General features: G+C 39.4%; 1 pseudogene; it reads left to right on the top strand.

The window, feature by feature from the left end:
* Positions 1-2,283: 2,283 nt before the first annotated feature.
* LOC139746803 (voltage-gated hydrogen channel 1-like) lies at positions 2,284-2,750 on the top strand (annotated as a pseudogene).
* Positions 2,751-17,287: the final 14,537 nt, after the last annotated feature.

A 17,287-nucleotide genomic window follows, 5' to 3' on the forward strand; every position in this document is an offset into this window, starting at 1 on the left:
GACAGCACGTCGACTCCGGTATACCACATCGTTCCAATTCACTCTATTCATTGAACGCCTTTCACCTTCCTGCATGTTTAGGCCATGATCACTCAAAATCTTTTTCACTCCATCTTTTCACCTCGAATTTGGTCTCTCACTTCTCCTCGTTCCCTCCACCTCTGACACATATATCCACTTGGTCAATCTTTCCTCACTCATTCTCTCCATGTCACCAAACTATTTCAAAACACCCGCTTCTGCTCTCTCAACTACACTCTTTTTATTTCCACACATCTCTCTTTCCCTTAGATTACTTACTCGATCAAACCACCTTACACCACATATTGTACTCAAACATCTCATTTCCAGCACATCTACCATCCTCCGCACAACTCTATCCATAGCCCACGCCTCGCAACCATACAAAATTGTTGGAACCACTATTCCTTGAGACATACCCATTTTTGCTTTCCGAGATAATGTTCTCAACTTCCAAATATTCTTCAAGGCTCCCAGAATTTTCGCCCCCTCCCCCACCCTATGATTCACTTTCGCTTCTATGGTTCCATCCGATGCCAGTTCCACTCCCAGATATCTAAAACACTTTACTTCCTTCAATTTTTCTCAATTCAAACTTACCTCCCAATTGACTTGACCCTCAACCCTACTGTACCTAATAACCTTGCTCTTATTCACATTTACTCTGAACTCTCTTCCTTCAGACACTTTACCAAACTCAGTCACCAGCTTCTGCAGTTTCTAACAGGAATCAGCCACCAGCGCTGTATCATAAGCGAACAACAACAGAATCACTTCCCAAGCTCTCTCATCCACAACAGACTTCATACTTGCCCCTCTTTCCAAAACTCTTGCATTCACCTCCCTAACAACCCCATCCATAAACAAAGTAAACAACAATGGAGAAATCACACACCCCTGCCGTAAACTTATATTCACTGAGAACCAATCACTTTCCTCTCTTCCTATTCGTACACATGCCTTACATCCTCAATAATAACTTTTCACTGCTTCTAACAACTTGCCTCCCACACCACATAATCTTAATACCTTCCACACAGCATCTATATGAACTCTATCACATGCCTTCTCCAGATCCATAAATGCTACATATAAATCCATTTGCTTTTCTAGGTATTTCTCACATACATTCTTCAAAGAAAATACCTGATCCACACATCCTCTACCACTTCTACCAGTCAACAATACAATCACCCCCATTTTTAATAAATTCCACTGCAATACCATCCAAACCTGCAGCCTTGCTGGCTTTCATCTTCCGCAAAGCTTTTACTACCTCTTCTCTGTTTACCAAATCATTTTCCCCAACCCTCTCACCTTGCACACCACCTCGACCAAGACACCCTATATCTGCCACTCTATCATCAAACACATTAAACAAACCTTCAAAATACTCACTCCATCTCCATCTCACATCACCACTTCTTGTTATCACCTCCCCATTAGCCCCCTTCACTGAAGTTCCCATTTGCTCCCTTGTCTTACGCACTATATTTACCTCCTTCCAGAACATCTTTTTATTCTCCCTAAAATTTAATGATACTCTCTCACCCCAACTCTCATTTGCCCTCTTTTTCACCTCTTGCACCTTTTTCTTTACCTCCTGTCTCTTTCTTTTATACATCTTTTATAAATGGGGTGTTCAGCGTTGTAAATGGAAATGGTGAAGAGCTTGTAGATTTATGTACTGAAAAAGGACTGGTTATTGGGAATTCCTGGTTTAAAAAGCGAGATATACATAAGTATACGTATGTAAGTAGGAGAGATGGCTAGAGAGCGTTATTGGATTACGTGTTAATTGACAGGCGAGCGGAAGAAAGACTTTTGGATGTAAATGTGCTGAGAGGTGCAAATGGAGGGATGTCTGATCATTATCTTGTGGAGGCTAAGGTGAAGATTTATATGGGTTTTCAGAAAAGAAGAGTGAATGTCTGGGTGAAGAGGGTGGTGAGAGTAAGTGAGCTTGGGAAGGAGACTTGTGGAAGGAAGTACCAGGAGAGACTGAGTACAGAATGGAAAAAGGTGGGAACAATGGAAGTAAGGGGAATGGGGGAGGAATGGGATGTATTTAGGGAATCAGTGATGGATTGCGCAAAAGATGCTTGTTGCATGAGAAGCGTGGGAGGTGGGTTGATTAGAAAGGGTAGTGAGTGGTGGGATGAAGAAGTAAGATTATTAGTGAAAGAGAAGAGAGAGGCATTTGGACGATTTTTGAAGGGAAAAAATGCATATATATATATATATATATATATACAATTTGTTTTGCACACTCTCTCCCTTAGTGTTCTGGCACTCTTCATTGTTGAAACAGGACTCACGATATATGCATAGCAGTTTGATTTCTTCACTCACAAAGGAGATGTATTTGATGCCATTGTTGTAATAATGGCATTGTTCCTTGTTGCTGTTTACCTTCACTCCCAGGATGCCCATACTGGGGTTGGCCTCATAATAGTACTGCGGCTGTAGAGAGTGGTTCATATACAAAATGCAATGGTGATAAAAGTTAAGAGGGCTGGAGAAAAAAGATTGCTTGAGGAACAGCAAAACAGATATCTTGCAGAGCAAGAGGTGGAAAGGTACCGCACTTACAGCTATGCCCAAGATGTATACATCAAAACACTCCAAGATCTTTTGAGAACGAATGGTATTTCGTATCAAGAGGAATGCAGAAGTATTCCTGAAATCAAAAGAATCAAAGTTGTAGCTGACGTGAATACTGAATAAAAATCCTGGAAAATCAAGATTTTTGCAAACTTAACATTACATTCTTGCGAGACAGTTGATTGTCATACCAAAATTTATGTACATATTTTTTTTAACATCTTTGTAAACATATAGGTAACAATATACATATATATATATATATGTATATATATATATATATATATATATATATGTATTTTTTTTTTCATACTATTCGCCATTTCCCGCATTAGCGAGGTAGCGTTAAGAACAGAGGACTGGGCCTTTGAGGGAATATCCTCATCTGGCCCCCTATATATATATATTTATATATATATATATTTATATATATATATATATATATATATATTTTTTTTTTGTCGCTGTCTCCCGCGTTTGCGAGGTAGCGCAAGGAAACAGACGAAAGAAATGGCCCAACCCACCCCCATACACATGTATATACATACGTCCACACACGCAAATATACATACCTACACAGCTTTCCATGGTTTACCCCAGACGCTTCACATGCCCTGATTCAATCCACTGACAGCACGTCAACCCCGGTATACCACATCGCTCCAATTCACTCTATTCCTTGCCCTCCTTTCACCCTCCTGCATGTTCAGGCCCCGATCATACAAAATCTTTTTCACTCCATCTTTCCACCTCCAATTTGGTCTCCCTCTTCTCCTCGTTCCCTCCACCTCCGACACATATATCCTCTTAGTCAATCTTTCCTCACTCATTCTCTCCATGTGCCCAAACCATTTCAAAACACCCTCTTCTGCTCTCGCAACCACGCTCTTTTTATTTCCACACATCTGTCTTACCCTTACGTTACTTACTCGCTCAAACCACCTCACACCACACATTGTCCTCAAACATCTCATTTCCAGCACATCCATCCTCCTGCGCACCACTCTATCCATAGCCCACGCCTCGCAACCATACAACATTGTTGGAACCACTATTCCTTCAAACATACCCATTTTTGCTTTCCGAGATAATGTTCTCGACTTCCACACATTCTTCAAGGCTCCCAGAATTTTCGCCCCCTCCCCCATCCTATGATCTACTTCCGCTTCCATGGTTCCATCCGCTGCCAGATCCACTCCCAGATATCTAAAACACTTTACTTCCTCCAGTTTTTCTCCATTCAAACTCACCTCCCAATTGACTTGACCCTCAACCCTACTATACCTAATAACCTTGCTCTTATTCACATTTACTCTTAACTTTCTTCTTTCACAGACTTTACCAAAGTCAGTCACCAGCTTCTGCAGTTTCTCACATGAATCAGCCACCAGCTCTGTATCATCAGCGAACAACAACTGACTCACTTCCCAAGCTCTCTCATCCCCAACAGACTTCATATATATATATAAATATATGTATGTGTATATATCTATATATATATATGTATATATATATATATATATATATATATATATATATATATATATATATATATATATATATATATATATATATATATATATATATATATATATTATCCCTGAGGATAGGGGAGAAAGAATACTTCCCACGCATTTTCTGCGTGTCGTATAAGGCGACTAAAAGGGGAGGGAGCGGATGGCTTGAAATCCTCCCCTCTCGTTTTTTTTTTTTTTAAATTTTCCAAAAGAAGGAATAGAGAAAGGGGGCCAGGTGAGGATATTCCCTCAAAGGCCCAGTCCTCTGTTCTTAACGCTACCTCGCTAATGCGGGAAATGGCGAATAATATGAAAAATAAGAAAAAAAATGTAGATATATATATATATATATATATATATATATATATATATACCTATGAGTCCATGGGGGAAATGAAACACGATAAGTTTCCAAGTGCAATTTCGTGGAATAATCACATCAACCGGGGAGATCCATGAAAGAAATATATGTCAGTTGATATATAACGAAGAGACGTAGCTAGGACGCCATTTGGTATACAAGTGACAAGTGATAATCACATGTTTACCAAATGGCGTTCTACCTACGTGTCATCGTTGTATATCAATTGGCATATAATTCTTTCTTGTATATCGCCGATGATGTGATTATTGCACGAAATGCACTTGGGAACTTATGGTGTTTCATATTTTCCGTGGACTCATAGGAATATACTTGATCACGCGCAAAATTGTGATCCTTTCCAACAAATTTATATATATATATATATATATATATATATATATATATATATATATATATATATATATATATATATATATATATATATACATATATATATATATATATATATATATATATATATATATATATATATATATGTATATATATATATATATATATATATATATATATATATATATATATATATATATATATGTATATATATATATATATATATATATATATATATATATATATATATATATATATATACATATATATATATATATATATATATATATATATATATATATATATATATATATATATATATATATATATATATATATATATATATATATATATACATAATTTGGGAGACCAAATTGGAGGTGGAAAGATGGAGTGAAAAAGATTTTGTGTGATCGGGGCCTGTACATGCAGGAGGGTGAAAGGAGGGCAAGGAATAGAGTGAATTGGATGGATGTGGTATACCGGGGTTGACTTGCTGTCAGTGGATTTAATCAGGGCATGTGAAGCGTCTGGGGTAAACCATGGAAAGCTGTGTAGGTATGTATATTTGCGTGTGTGGACGTATGTATATACATGTGTATGGGGGTGGGTTGGGCCATTTCTTTCGTCTGTTTCCTTGCGCTACCTCGCAAACGCGGGAGACGGCGACAAAGAAAAAAAAAAATATATATATATATATATATATATATATATATATATATATATATATATATATATATATATATATATATATATATATATATATATATATAAGTTATCTTAAGTTAAAACGGATATGGGAAAATGATTAGCTGGATTAATCATCATCGATTACACGTCACATATCAAGATTCTCTGTAGTCACTCATACAACTAAGATGTTACCTTACCTGCAGTAGTAGTGGGAGACAGGTGTCTGCGTGAGCGAGTTGTGGCTACATCCACCGCCAGCCGAGGTGTTATGATGGACCTCCTGCTGCTCAGCCCGCGCTACAATAAGTACGACAGGAAACGTTGCCAAGCAAAAGATTTACCGCCACATCCATCCAATCAGAGGGTCCCTCGTAATGTCACCTTAAGTAAATCAAGGTGGTCTGATTCCTCATGTGTTCAGATGTAGATTTTCTTTTTCTACCATAATTCATGAAAATATGTATAAATGGTATCCCGAAAATTTGGAATGATAGAGCTAATAATTCATTTCTTATCTTCTTGCTGTTTCAGGTTTAAACTGCTTATGATGTCGCTGAATATAGATGAAGATAAACAGGTTATTTTACTTATTTCAGATGTAGTGTCGGACACAATGAATACGATCTGTGCATGAATTATTTCTCCCATAATTTGTACAATGAATCCCGACTATATATGTAAATAATTCATCATTATACCCGAGAATCAAACCTTGTGCATCACTGTACTACCCTTGTAGCCTAAGCCCCAGAGCAAATGAACTACTTCATTATCACCGACGTAACCATTTTCTGATTTACGAATCACGTCATACATAACGGATCCCTCCGAACTGACAATACGGCAAATCAAGTTATGGACTTATTATTCGACTCATAAGGTACTGTGGTAATCTAAATATATCTCAAACATATACTTATAAAATCTGGTGAGGATTGCAAAGCCTCTTGACTGCCAAAAAGACGGACCGCGCTCAGATTCACGATATATAGAAATAAAAAGTTTACATCAAATGTCATGTATACATTACAACGTTTCATGATCTCTCTCTCTCTCTCTCTCTCTCTCTCTCTCTCTCTCTCTCTCTCTCTCTCTCTCTCTCTCTCTCTCTCTCTCTCTCTCTCTCTCTCTCTGTATATACACACTTTTATATATATATATATATATATATATATATATATATATATATATATATATATATATATATATATATATATATTTTTTTTTTTTTATTTTATTTTTTTTTTTTGCTGTCTCCCGCGTTTGCGACGTAGCGCAAGGAAACAGACGAAAGAAATGGCCCAACCCACCCCCATACACATGTATATACATGAGTCCACACACGCAAATATACATACCTACACAGCTTTCCATGGTTTACCCCAGACGCTTCACATGCCCTGATTCAAACCACTGACCGCACGTCAACCCCGGTATACCACATCGATCCAATTCACTCTATTCCTTGCCCTCCTTTAACCTTCCTGCATGTTCAGGCCCCGATCACACAAAATCTCTCTCACTCCATCTTTCCACCTCCAATTTGGTCTCCCACTTCTCCTCGTTCCCTCCACCTCCAACACATATATCTTCTTGGTCAATCTTTCCTCACTCATTCTCTCCATGTGCCCAAACCATTTCAAAACACCCTCTTCTGCTCTCTCAACAACGCTCTTTTTATTTCCACATATCTCTCTTACCCTTACGTTACTTACTCGATCAAACCACCTCACACCACACATTGTCCTCAAACATCTCATTTCCAGCACATCCATCCTCCTCTGCACAACTCTATCCATAGCCCACGCCTCGCAACCATACAACATTATTGGAACCACTATTCCTTCAAACATACCCATTTATGCTTTCCGAGATAATGTTCTCCACTTCCACACATTCTTCAAGGCTCCCAGGATTTTCGCCCCCTCCCCCACCCTATGATCCACTTCCGCTTCCATGGTTCCATCCGCTGCCAGATCCACTCCCAGATATCTAAAACACTTTACTTACTCCAGTTTTGCTCCATTCAAACTTACCTCCCAATTGACTTGACCCTCAACCCTACTGTACCTAATAACCTTGCTCTTATTCACATTTACTATTAACTTTCTTCTTTCACACACTTTACCAAACACAGTCACCAGCTTCTCCAGTGTCTCACATGAATCAGCCACCAGCGCTGTATCATCAGCAAACAACAACCGACTCACTTCCCAAGCTTTCTCATCCCCAACAGACTTTATACTTGCCCCTCTTTCAAAAACTCTTGCATTCACCTCCCTTACAACCCCATCCATAAACAAATTAAACAACCATGGAGACATCACACACCCCTGCCGCAATCCTACATTCACTGAGAACCAATCACTTTCCTCTCTTCCTACACGTACACATGCCTTACATCCTCGATAAAAACTTTTCACTGCTTCTAACAACTTGCCTCCCACATCATATATTCTTAATACCTTCCACAGAGCATCTCTATCAACTCTATCCTATGCCTTCTCCAGATCCATAAATGCTACGTTCAAATCCATTTGCTTCTCTAAGTTTTTCTCATATACATTCTTCAAAGCAAACACCTGATCCACACATCCTCTACCACTTCTGAAACCACACTGCTCTTCCCCAATCTGATGCTCTGTATATGCCTTCACCCTCTTAATCAATACCCTCCCATATAATTTACCAGGAATACTCAACAAACTTATACCTCTGTAATTTGAACACTCACTCTTATCCCCTTTGCCTTTGTACAATGGCACTATGAACGCATTCCGCCAATCCTCAGGCTCCTCACCATGAGTCATACATACATTAAATAACCTTACAGTCACCCCCTTTTATAATCGATTCCACTGCAATACCATCCAAACCTGCTGCCTTGCCGGCTTTCATCTTCCGCAAAGCTTTTACTACCTCTTCTCTGTTTACCAAATCATTTTCCCTAACCCTCTCACTTTGCACACCACCTCGAACAAAACACCCTATATCTGCCACTCTATCATGAAACACATTCAACAAATCTTCAAAATACTTATTCCATCTCCTTCTCACATCACCACTACTTGTTATCACGTCCCCATTAGCGTCCTTTACTGAAGTTCCCATTTGCTCCCTTCTCTTAAGCACTTTATTTACGTCCTTCCAGAAACTATTTTTATTCTCCCTAAAATTTAATGATACTCTCTCACCCCAACTTTCATTTGCCCTCTTTTTCAACTCTTGCACCTTTCTCTTGACCTTCTGTTTCTTTCTTTTATACATCTCCCGCTCAATTGCACTTTTTCCCTGCAAAAATCATCCAAATTCCTCTCTCTTCTCTTTCACTAATAATCTTACTTCTTCATCCCACCAATCATTACCCTTTCTAATCAACCCACCTCCCACGCTTCTCATGCCAAAAGAATCTTTTGCGCACTCAATCACTGATTCCCTAAATACATCCCATTCCTCCCCCACTCCCCTTACTTCCATTGTGATCGGGGCCTGAACATGCAGGAGGGTGAAAGGCGGGCAAGGAATAGAGTGAATTGGATCGATGTGGTATACCGGTGTTGACGTGCTGTCAGTGGATTGAATCAGGGCATGTGAAGCGTCTGTGGTAAACCATGGAAAGTTGTGTGGGCCTGGATATGGAAAGGGAGCTGTGATTTCGGGCATTATTGCATGACAGCTAGAGACTGAGTGTAAATGAATGGGGCCTTTGTTGTCTTTTCCTAGCGCTACCTAGCACAGATGAGTGGGGAAGGGGATGGTATTCCATGTGTGTCGAGGTGGCGATGGGAATGTGTGCATGGGTATATATGTATGTGTCTGTGTGTGTATATATATGTGTACATTGAGATGTATAGGTATGTATATTTGCGTGTGTGGACGTGTACGTATATATATATATATATATGGGGGTGGGTTGGGCCATTTCTTTCGTCTGTTTCCTTGCGCTACCTCGCAAACGTGGGAAACAGCGACAAAGCAAAGTAAATAAATATAAATATATATATATATATATATATATATATGTATATATATATATATATATATATATATATATATATATATATATATATATATATATATATATATATATATATATATATTATATATTATCCCTGGGGATAGGGGATTAAGAATACTTTCCACGTATTCCCTGCGTGTCGTAGAAGGCGACTAAAAGGGGAGGGAGCGGGGGGCTGGAAATCCTCCCCTCTCGTTTTTTTTTTTTTAATTTTCCAAAAGAAGGAACAGAGGGGGCCAGGTGAGGATATTCCAAAAAAGGCCCAGTCCTCTGTTCTTAACGCTACCTCGCCAACGCGGGAAATGGCAAATAGTTTAAAAGAAAGAAAGAATATATATATATATATATATATATATATATATATATATATATATATATATATATATATATATATATATATATATATATATATATATATATATATATATGTATATATATATATATATATATATATATATATATATATATATATATATATATATATATATATATGTATATATATGTATATATATATATATATATATATATATATATATGTATATATATATATATATGTATATATATATGTATATATATATATATATATATATATATATATATATATATATATATATATATATATATATATATATATATATATATATATATATATATATATATATATATATATATATATATATATATATATATATATATATATATATATATATATATATATTTATTTATTTATTTTATTTTTGCTTTGTCGCTGTCCCCCGCGTTAGCGAGGTAGCGCAACGAAACAGATGAAAGAATGGCCCAACCCACCCACATACACATCTATATATATACACGTCCACACACGCAAATATACATAACTATACATCTCAATGTACACATATATATATATATATATATACACACAGACATATACATATATACACATATACATAATTGATACTGTCTCCGTTTATTTATTCCCATATCCACCTCGCCACAGAACAACAGCCCCCCTCACCCCTAATGTGTGCGAGGTAGCGCTAGAAAAAGACAACAAAGGCACCATTCGTTCAAACTTAGTCTCTAGCTGTCTTGTACTAATGCACCGAAACCACAGCTCCCTTTCCATATCCTGGCCCCACAGAACTTTCCATGGCTTACCTCGGACGCTTCACATGCCCTGGTTCAATCCATTGACAGCAGGTCGACCCGGGTATACCACGTCGTTCCAATTTACTCTAATCCTTGCACGTCTTTCACCCTCCTGCATGTTCAGGCCCCAATCACTCAAAATCTTTTTCACTCCATCTTTCCACCTCCAATTTGGTCTTCCACTTCTCCTCGTTCCCTCCTCTTCTGACACATATATCATCTTTTCAATCTTTCCTCACTCATTCTCTCCATGTGACCAATACTTTTCAAAACACCCACTTCGGCTCCCTCAACCACACTCTTTATATTTCCACATATCCGTCTTAGGCTTACATTTCTTACTCGATCAAACCACCTCAAACCACATATTGTCCTCAAACATTTCATTTCCAGCACATCCACCCTCCTGCGTACAACTCTATCCATACGCCACGACTCGCAACATTACAACATTGTTGGAACCACTATTCCTTCAAACATACCCAGTTTTGCTTTCCGAGATAATCTTCTCGACTTCCAAACATTCTTCAATTCTCCCAGAATTTTCGCCCCCTCCCCCACCCTATGATTCACTTTCGCTTCCATGGTTCCATCCGCTGCCAGATCCACTCCAAGATATCTAAAACACTTTACTTCCTCCCGTTTTTTTCCATTTAAACTTACCTCCCAATTGACTTCACCCTCAACCCTACTGTACCTAATAACCTTGCTCTTACTCACATTTACTCTTAACTTTCTTCTTTCACACAGTTTACCAAACACAGTCACCAGCTTCTGCAGTTTCTCACATGAATCAGCCACCAGCGCTGTATCATCAGCGAACAACAACTGACTCACATCCCAAGCACTCTCCTCCACAACAGACTGCATACTTGCCCCTCTTTCCAAAACTCTTGCATTCACCTCCCTAACAAACCCATCCATAAACAAATTAAACAACTATGGAGACATCACACACCTCTGCCGCAAAATTATATTTACTGAGAACCAATCACTTTCCTCTCTTCCTACACGTACACATACCTTACATCCTCGATAAAAACTTTTCACTGCTTCTAACAACTCACCTCCCACACCATATATTCTTAATACCTTCCACAGAGCATCTCTATCAACTCTATCCAATGCCTTCTCTAGACCCATAGATGCTACATACAAATCCATTTGCTTTTCTAAGTATTTCTCACATACATTCTTCAAAGCAAACACCTGATCAACACATCCTCTACCACTTCTGAAACCACACTGCTCTTCCCTAATCTGATGCTCTGTACATGCCTTCACCCTCTCAATCAATACCCTCCCATATAAATTACCAGGAATACTCAACAAACCTATACCTCTGTAATTTAAGCACTCACTCTTATCCCCTTCGCCTATGTACAATGGCACTATGCAATCATTCCTCCAATCCTCAGGCACCTCACAATGAATCATATATACATTAAAAAACCTTACCAACCAGTCAACAATACAGTCACCCTTTTAATAAATTAAATACAGTCTCTTTTAATAAATTTCAATGCAATACCATTAAAATCTGCTGCTTTGCCGGCTTTCATCTTCCGCAAAGCTTTTACTGCCTCTTCTCTGTTTACCAAATCATTTTCCCTAACCCTCTCACTTTGCACACCAACTCGACCAAAACACCCTATATCTGCCACTCTATCATCAAACACATTCAACAAACCTTCAAAATACTCACTCCATCTCCTTCTCATATCACCACTACTTGTTATCACCTCCCCATTTGCCCCCTTCACTGAAGTTCCCATTGATCCTTTATATATATATATATATATATATATATATATATATATATATATATATATATATATATATATATATATATATATATTTTTTTTTTTTTTTTTATACTTTGCCGCTGTCTCCCGCGTTTGCGAGGTAGCGCAAGGAAACAGACGAAAGAAATGGCCCAACCCCCCCCCCCCCCAATACACATGTACATACACACGTCCACACACGCAAATATACATACCTACACAGCTTTCCATGGTTTACCCCAGACGCTTCACATGCCTTGATTCAATCCACTGACAGCACGTCAACCCCTGTATACCACATCGCTCCAATTCACTCTATTCCTTGCCCTCCTTTCACCCTCCTGCATGTTCAGGCCCCGATCACACAAAATCTTTTTCACTCCATCTTTCCACCTCCAATTTGGTCTCCCACTTCTCCTCGTTCCGTCCACCTCCGACACATATATCCTCTTGGTCAATCTTTCCTCACTCATTCTCTCCATGTGCCCAAACCATTTCAAAACACCCTCTTCTGCTCTCTCAACCACGCTCTTTTTATTTCCACACATCTCTCTTACCCTTACGTTACTTACTCGATCAAACCACCTCACACCACACATTGTCCTCAAACATCTCATTTCCAGCACATCCATCCTCCTGCGCACAACTCTATCCATAGCCCACGCCTCGCAACCATACAGCATTGTTGGAACCACTATTCCTTCAAACATACCCATTTTTGCTCTCCGAGATAATGTTCTCGACTTCCACACATTTTTCAAGGCTCCCAAAATTTTCGCCCCCTCCCCCACCCTATGATCCACTTCCGCTTCCATGGTTCCATCCGCTGCCAGATCCACTCCCAGATATCTAAAACACTTCACTTCCTCCAGTTTCTCTCCATTCAAACTCACCTCCCAATTGACTTGACCCTCAACCCTACTGTACCTAATAACCTTGCTCTTATTCACATTTACTCTTAACTTTCTTCTTTTACACACATTACTAAACTTAGTCACCAGCTTCTGCAGTTTCTCACACGAATCAGCCACCAGCGCTGTATCAGCAGCGAACAACAACTGACTCACATCCCAAGCTCTCTCATCCACAACAGACTGCATACTTGCCCCTCCTTCCAAGACTCTTCCACTCACCTCCCTAAGAAACCCATCCATACACAAATTAAACAATCGTGCAGATATCACACACCCCTGCCGCAAACCAACATTCACTGAGAACCAATCCCTCTCCTCTCTTCCTACACGTACACAAGCCTTACATCCTCGATAAAAACTTTTCACTGCTTCTAACAGCTTCCACCCCACAGCATATATTCATGTATTCATAATACCTTCCACAGAGCATCTCTATCAACTCTATCATATGCCTTCTCCAGATCCATAAATGGTACATACAAATCCATTTGCTGTTTTAAGTATTTCTTACATATATATATATATATATATATATATATATATATATATATATATATATATATATATATATATACATTTGTATCCCTGGGGATAGGGGAGAAAGAATACTTCCCACGTATTCCCTGCGTGTCGTAGAAGGCGACTAAAAGGGGAGGGAGCGGGGGGCTGGAAATCCTCCCCTCTCGTTTTTTTTAATTTTCCAAAAGAAGGAACAGAGAAGGGGGCCAGGTGAGGATATTCCCTCTAAGGCCCAGTTCTCTGTTCTTAACGCTACCTTGTTAACGCGGGAAATGGCGAATAGTATGAAAAAAAAAAATGTACATTTATTTATCTATTTTGCTTTGTCGCTGTCTCACGCGTTTGCGAGGTAGCGCAAGGAAACAGACGAAAGAAATGGCCCAACCCACCCCCATACAGATGTATATACATACACGTCCACACACGCAAATATACATACCCATACATCTCAATGTACACACATATATACACACACAGACACATACATATATACACATGCACAGAATTCATAGTCTGCCTTTATTCATTCCCATCGCCACCTCGCCACACATGGAAAAACATCCCCCTCTCCCCTCATGTGTGCGAGGTAGCGCTAGGAAAAGACAACAAAGGCCCCATTCGTTCACACTCAGTTTCTAGCTGTCATGCAGTAATGGCCTAAACGACAGCTCGCTTTCCACATCCAGGCCCGACAGAACTTTCCATGGTTTACCCAGACGCTTTACATGCCCTGATTCAATTCACTGACATCAAGTCGACCCCGGTATACCACATCGATCGAATTCACTCTATTTCTTGCCCACCTTTCACCCTCCTGAATGTTCAGGCCCCGATCATTCAAAATCTTTTTCACTCCATCTCTCCACCTCCACCTCCTGTATGTCTATTCATTTATTTATTTTGCTTTGTCGCTGTCTCCCGCGTTAGCGAGGTAGCGCAAGGAAACAGACGAAAGAATGTCCCAACCCGCCAGCATACACATGTATATACATACACGTCCACACACGCAAATATACATAACTATACATCTCAACGTACACATATATATACACACACAGACATATACATATATACACATGTACATAATTCATACTGTCTGCCTTTATTTGTTCCCATCGCCACCTCGCCACATATGGAATAACATTCCCCTCCCCCCTCATGTGTGCGAGGTAGCACTAGGAAAATGCACCAGAGGCCACATTTGTTCACACTCAGTCTCTAGCTGTCATGTAATAATGCACCGAAACCACAGCTCCCTTTCCACATTCAGGCCCCACACAACTTTCCATAGTTTACCTCAGACGCTTCACATGCCCTGGTTCAATCCATTGACAGCACGTCGACCCCGGTATACCACATCGTTCTAATTCACTCTATTCCTTACCAGAATTTCACCCTCCTCCACGTTCAGGTCCTGATCACTCAAAATCTTTTTCAATCCAACTTTCCACCTCCAATTTGGTCTCCCACTTATCCTCGTTCCCTCCACCTCTGACACATATATCCTCTTGGTCAATCTTTCCTCACTCATTATCTCCAAATAACCAAAACATTTCAAAACACCCTCTTCTGCTCTCTCAACCACGCTCTTTTTATTTCCACACATCTCTCTTGCCCTTACATTACTAACTCGATCAAACCACCTCACACCACATATTGTCCTCACACATCTCATTTCCAGCACATCCACCCTCCTGCGCACAACTCTATCCATAGCCCACGCCTCGCAACCATACAACATTGTTGGAACCACTATTCCATCAAACATACCCATTTTTGCTTTGCGAGATAATGTTCTCGACTTCCAAACATTCTTCAAGGCCCCCAGAATTTTCGCCCCCTCCCTCATCCTATGATTCACTTCCGCTTCCATGGTTCCATTCGCTGCCAGATCCACTCTCAGATATCTAAAACACTTCACTTCCTCCAGTTTTTCTCCATTCAAACTTACATCCCAATTGACTTGACCCTCAACCCTGCTGTACCTAATAACCTTGCTCTTATTCACATTTACTCTTAACTTTCTTCTTTCACACACGTTACCAAACTCAGTCACCAGCTTTTGCAGTTTCCTACATGAATCAGCCACCAGCGCTGTATCATCAGCGAACAACAACTGACTCACTTCCCAAGCTCTCTCATCCGCAACAGACTGCATACTTGCCCCTCTTTCAAAAACTCTTGCATTCACCTCCCTAACAACCCCATCCATAAACAAATTAAACAACCATGGAGACATCACACACCCCTACCGCAAACCTATATTCACTGAGAACCAATCACTTTCCTCTCTTCCTACATGTACACATGCCTTACATCCTCGATAAAAACTTTTCACTGTTTCTAACAACTTACCTTCCACACCATATATTCTTAAAACCTTCCACGGAGCATCTCTATCAACTCTATCATAAGCCTTCTCTAGATCCATAAATGCTATATACAAATCCATTTGTTTTTCTGTTTATTTCTCACATACATTCTTCAAAGCAAACACCTAATCCACACATCCTCTACCTCTTCTGTAACCACACTGCTCTTCCCCAGTCTGATGCTCTGTACATGCCTTCACCCTCTCAATAGATACCCTCCCATATAAAATACCAGGAATACTCAACAAACTTATATCTCTGTAATTTGAGCACTCACTCTTATCCCCTTTGCCTTTATACAATGGCACTATGCAAGCATTCCCCCAATCCTCAGGCACCTCACCATGAATCATACATACATTAAATAACCTTACCAACCAGTCACCAATACAGTCACCCCCTTTTTTAATAAATTCTACTGCAATACCATCCAAACCTGCTGCCTTGCCGGCTTTCATCTTCCGCAAAGCTTTTACTACCTCTTCTCTATTTACCAAATCATTTTCCCTAACCCTCTCACTTTGCACACCACCTCGACCAAAACACCCTATATCTGCCACTCTATCATCAAACACATTCAACAAACCTTCAAAATACTCACTCCATCTCCTTCTCACATCATCACTACTTGTTATCATCTCCCCATTAGCCCCATTCACTGAAGCTCTCATTTGCTCCCTTGTCTTACGCACTTTATCTAACTCCTTCCAAAACATCTTTTTATTCTCCCTAAAATTTAATGATACTCTCTCACCCAAACTCTCATTTGCCCTCTTTTTCACCTCTTGCACCTTCCCCTTGACCTCCTGCCTCTTTCTTTTATATCTCTCCCACTCATTTGCATTTTTTCCCTGCAAAAATCGTCCAAATGCCTCTCTCTTCTCTTTTACTAATAATCTTACCTCTTCATCCCACCACTCACTACCTTTTCTAATCAACCCACCTCCCACCCTTCTCATGCCACAAGCATCTTTTGCGCAAGCGATCACTGCTTCCCTA

Source organism: Panulirus ornatus, chromosome 5 (assembly GCF_036320965.1).
Source record: "Panulirus ornatus isolate Po-2019 chromosome 5, ASM3632096v1, whole genome shotgun sequence".
NCBI lineage: Eukaryota > Metazoa > Arthropoda > Malacostraca > Decapoda > Palinuridae > Panulirus > Panulirus ornatus.